Below are 6,026 nucleotides of genomic sequence, written 5' to 3'. Positions count from 1 at the left end.
CTCGTTGGTACGCTCAATGTTCTACTTTCCTCTCCCCCTTTCTTCCCCCACCACCCTGCCCCGCCCTGCCTTTCTCCTTTGCCTTAACCCAATGACCTGCAAAAACATACCCATAAGTAAAATTTTTTTGCTCAGAATTTATGATTTCTTCTAAAAATAAGATTATATATCCTACTTCTTCTACAGTTTGCCTTTCTCACTAAAAATAAGATGTGAAAATCTATTCAAGACAATAGATAGATCTGACTGTTCTTTTTAAAATTATGTATTTGTTATGTCGTACAGATAATACATACATATAGGAAAAGTTCAAATGGGGTATCTCCCTCCATCCCTAAGTTTTCCTCCCCAGAAACAACCACTGTGACCAGTTCCCTGATATCGTTTATATTTCAAGCACTGCGTGTATTATGTCTCTCAATAAGTAACCTACAGAGCATCAGTTGATAGCTACATGCTAAGGTTACAAAGCCCTTTCCTGCAAGGGTGCTACAAGTGGAGGACTGGAGGGAAGATGTGGGGAGAGAGATGAGGTTGATCCATTCCAATAAAACTAACTCAACACATTGTTATATGTGATGTATTAGCAGAATTTTTTTAACTGATAATATGTGGAAGAGAAATGAAGAAATTTGGCATAGTTGGTTGAAAGTAGATCTTAAAGGATGAATATCAAGTCACGGAGAATGGTTAGCGCAGTGGGTGAGAAATGTTGCAACTTGGGGGTATAGTGTGAGCAAAAACACAGAGGCAAGGGGGAAATACATGTTCTAGGAACACTGAGTAATGAGTTATGGCTAGAGATTAAAGCTCTTTGTGTGTGTTACTGTCATAGGAATACACAAATAGATCAAAGAAACAATAGCTCAGAAGCAGACTCAGGCATGTATGGACTTTTATATGGGTTGGGGGTAGTATTTCAAATCAATGGGGAAAGGAGGCAGTTGGGACAATTGGCTAAAGGATTAAGTTCTTAGATCCCTATTTCACATCATTCACAACAATAAATTCCAGGCAGACTGACTCAAACTTAAAGAAGAAGTTTAAGATTTTAGATGAAAGTGTAGGAATAGTATTCCTGACAGATTTTGCTTTATATTTTTCAAAGGTATGGTATCAGTTGCATAGCCCAATGGTTAAGAGTACTGGTTTTTGATACTAGCCAACCTGTGACCCACCTAATTTCTCTGTGCCTCAAGTTTCCTAAACTGTTGATTGGGGGCAATAATGAGATTGCACTGAGGATTGGATGATATAATGCCTGTATGCAAAACATTTATCATAATGCCTGACATGTTATAAGTGCCCAATAAATATTGGCTATTATCATTATAGTTTTTGATGACATAACCTTATATCAGTATAAAATCTCCCCCTCTTCCCTTTTTAAAATTGGCCTTTAATTTTAGTCTAATATTGCCATAACATCTTCTTGCTCTTGTTGTTAGTATTTGTCTGATATGTCTCTTGTTTTCAACCTCTTTGTCATTTTCTCTTAATTGATGTTTTTTAATAAATAGTACATAGCTGAAGAAACAAAAGAAAAAGAAAAAAGAAATAGTACGTAGCTGGATTTTGTTTTTTAACGAAGTCTGAAAGTAACTCTCTTCTAACAGGGGAACTTAATCCACTTACATTTAATGTGATTATTGATATGTTTAATGTACTTTTACCACCTTATTTTACAGTTATCTTATATTTTCTATTTTTCATGTGTGTTTGTTGTATGTTGATTGATACAGTTCTCTTTTTTCTTAATTTTATTTATTTTTTTATACAGCAGGTCCTTATTAGTCATCAATTTTATACACGTCAGTGTATACATGTCAATCTGAATCGCCCAATTCATCACACCGCCACCACCACCACTACCCGCCACTTTCCCCCCTTGGAGTCTATACGTTTGTTCTCTACATCTGTGTCTCAATTTCTGCCTTGCAAACTGGTTCATCTGTACCATTTTTCTAGGTTTCACATATATGCATTAATATACGATATTAGTTTTTCTCTTTCTGACTTACTTCACTCTGTATGACAGTCTCTAGATCCATCCACATCTCCACAAATGACCCAGTTTCGTTCCTTTTTTTTTTAACATCTTTATTTGAGTATAACTGTTTTACCATGGTGTGTTAATTTTGGCTTTACAACAAAGTGAATCAGTTATACATACACATATGTTCCCATATCTTATCCCTCTTGCATCTCCCTCCTTCCCACCCTCCCTATCCCACCCCTCCAGGTGGTCACAAAACACCGAGCTGATCTCCCCATGCTATGCAGCTGCTTCCCACCAACCATCTATTTTACATTTGGTAGTGTATATATGTCCATGCCACTCTCTAAGTTAGTTTTAAATGATTTAAGCCCGAGGATGTAGGAAATAAGACATTCTTTTAGTAAAGTGACTTGAGCAAATATTTTAGGGCTTTGAGCGTGTCATTTTTTTTTTAAGCTCCCCATCACATATAGAAGCAACCAACTGGCCTTGAAGTCCTCGAATTTCTCACTTGCTCCTTGGACTTCAATGCCAGTGACCAAAAGCATATGTCATTGTCCAGGGCACCTTCTGGTTGGGGACCGCTTGCTCAAACCTCAGCTCTGTCCTCAGCAGCAGCAGGGAAGCCTGACTGGGCAAAGGGAAGAGACAAGACATACGAACATTGTATACCCTAGAACTCAGCATGGTCTGTCCACTCACACACCTAAGTGTGTTACTCCATCTCTCCTCTTGTTCCTCACTGTGTTTTAAGTTGATTTAGTAAACCATGTGATTTAAGTATTTCAGTTTGGCCTGTGAACATTTCTATGCTGTGACCTCCAGCATGCCTTGCCTGGTGATATAGTTGGAGCCTGTCATTGCATTAAGGTAATTTCCCACGTGGCAGGCACAGACCCCAAAATCCAGACACTCAAGTGACCAACCCTGGGTGCTGGATGCTAACTCTTGATCCTCTGGCACTGGTAACCCCAGAAAACCTTGTATAGCTGCTGCTACTGTTACCAAAAGAGGAGGTCCAGCTGCTTGCTGTTCAAAAGCCAATAAAGAGGCAAGGTTGGTGGAAAGGAAAGTTTGCTTTATCCTGGACGACAGCAACCAGTGGGAGGGAGGACTTCTGTCCAAAGGCTGACTCCCTCTCCCACTGACAACCAGTGGGCAAGAGATTTATAGACAGAGGGAGGGGGCTACATGCAGAAACAGCACAGCCAGCTCTGACAGTCATCTTGAAATTGGTCATGCAGTGGTCTGAGCAGCATCGTTTTGATTGTTTTAAGTACAGTTAATCTTCACTTCCAGGGTTGGATTCTTCCCATTTCCTTGAGGCCAATTCTTGGAATTGTGGCAGCTTATGTCATGGCTACGGTCTGGTCATCATGTAGTTAACATCTTCACCTGGTGGGGGTTTCAGTATCTCTAAGACAGCTCAGAGGATCTGGCTCAGAATATTATCTATAGTCCTTGAGAAGGAACTGAAGGTCCTTGACTATGCTTAATGACTAATATTATTTGGTCTCCTTTGACTGTTTTCCTTTGTTTCTGCATTTTCTCACTTCTCTGATTAAACTTATTCTTCGGCTAAAGTTTTTCCACAGACAAAAGGCAGGCAGAGGACATGGCAGGGAAGGACCATAGGGTCCTCTCCATTTCACTACCCTCCCAGCACGGGTGCCCTGAAATTCTTGCCTTCTGCATTGCTAGCTTAGGATTCAAGTGATGCTGGATCTGCTCTGTGGAGCCTAGCCCTGTGCTACAAGGGAGGCAAGGAAGGGAGGGATCTGACTTCTAGAGTGAGGAGCATAGGAGGTGTTGAATTGATCTGGGCAGTCAAAAAAGAATGACACATATTCCCTACACTTGACCTGGTCTGCCATCCTTCTCTGCAGGTATGCAGACAGGGATAGACGGAAGGCTGGTCGCAACCATTAATCCTGGTTGTGCCTGGGAGGTGAGCTTTTACATTATTCATTGTTTTATTCTTTAGACTTGACCTTATTGTTTGGGAGGTGTGGTGTAAGGCCTGAAATTAAGGTCCACTATTATGGGCTGCCTTGACATCTGGGGAAAACTGGGATGGTCTTGAATGGCCTACTGTAAGTTCACCTCCTCACTCTACTCCCACAGAAATGATCCCCTAGCAAACAATCCTCCTTATCATGGGGACCAGGCGCAGTTCCTGCTCATCCCTGAATAGCGGGCTTCAGTGCCCTGCCAGCCTGCAGAATTATTCAAACAAGCCAGTCACATCCACCCATGGGAATGTCAGGGCACTTCATCCTCTTATCACTACAAAGCCTGCCTCTGACAACGCCTGGCTATTCACTCTATTCAACTCTGTTGTTGAGTATAGCCCCATGGAATCCTGTGTGACACATGCCATCCTCCCACCCCCCAGGGCTATGAGTATATGTGACTAATAAAGTGCTGTCTGTCCAGCATCAGATGTCATGTGTTCCACTATCCCCATAACAGTTGGGCAGGAATCCCTCCCTCATCCAAGAGGCAAAGAGGAGACAATCAAAGCAGGAGGAAATATAAATCATTAATCTTGTAAAAGCACCATTTAGACAGAATAAGTCAGGATCTCAAATGTCTTTACCCTTTGACTCAGTTCCAACAAATTACTCTGTAGAAATATTTGCGCAAGATCTCAGTGATAAAACACATAAGGATGTTCATTGCAGTATTATTTGTTATAGGGTGAAAATGGAAGCAGCCTAAGTGTCTTGTCTATCAGTAGGGAATTGAATAAATAATTCCACACAATGCAATGTGGTGAGGTCATTAAAATTGAAGTGATATATAATTTACAATAGCTACTCAAAATATGTCAGTGTTGTAAGTTAACTACATAACAACATCTTTATTTTAATCCTCTAACATTTCTCTATTCCCAAACTTGCTCTGCACCAACTATCTGATTTTATTGCCTAGAACTATTTGCATGAAAAATGCATTTTTTAACAAATAAAAGAAAGAAAATCAAATTTTGTTAGTGCCATGAATGTATTTCTTTCCCCTAAAGAGTAAATGGATTGACATGATTAACCCCACTTGAAATATGAGAAAATTGAGATTGAGTAAAATTAATAACCCTGACATAAAATCACTGAGCACAGAGAAGGTATATCTTAAACATTTGTTGGATGAATGAGTAGAAGATGGGTGAATGGATGGTGGATGATGGATGGATGAACGGGTGGGTGGATGGGTGGATATGCATAAAGTTCCTAACTCCCATTTTTATGCACTTGTTACAAAATTTAGCTTATTAACTTAATGAGTATCTTTGGACCTGAATTTTCAAATGCAATAAGAACATATTAATAGATTTAAGGTGATATAAAAAGGCACTAATTAATATTTTTGTAGGATTTGCTTCAGTTCCTCTCATCCCAAAGATTTCGACCTGTTTCATAAACCCAGCACTTGAAGCTGCTTTGAATTTCTTATTCTGTAGGTTCCCCGGAAGGTGGCAGTATGGTGTAAGGACTAAGTACTCTAAGTTCAAATAGGATTCAACCATCATCTTCATCATTATCAATAAAATAATATTAATAACAAGGGATCTTATTTGCACCCTGCCATGATCCAAGTACAGTGTTCATTTTTTCCAAGCATAAATGTATATTTAAATGTTTACAGTAAACAAACATAAGAGAAGTTTTCCCCTATTTCCAAATAAGATAATGTTGAACATACTTTATAATGAATTTTACACTTGACCTTATTTTTTTGGTAAATACAGTTGTGAAAATTGAGTTACAGACTCTTTCTTTTAAAAAAATTCTCCCCTTAATATGCACCTTTTCTGAAATTGGTCAAGACATCCAGAAAGATAACCTCCCCCATTTTTTTTCTTTAGTTTGAAGTTTTAATATCAAAATAACCCTTTCACACAGACATAGAGAATGGACTTGAGGACACGGGGTGTGGGAAGGGGAAGCTGGGACGAAGTGAGAGAGTGACATGGTCATATACACACTACCAAATGTAAAATAGATAGCTAGTGGGAAGCAGCCGCATA

This window comes from Kogia breviceps, chromosome 4, assembly GCF_026419965.1.
Source record: "Kogia breviceps isolate mKogBre1 chromosome 4, mKogBre1 haplotype 1, whole genome shotgun sequence".
Classification (NCBI taxonomy): Eukaryota; Metazoa; Chordata; class Mammalia; order Artiodactyla; family Physeteridae; genus Kogia; species Kogia breviceps.
This window is presented reverse-complemented; position numbering follows the sequence as displayed.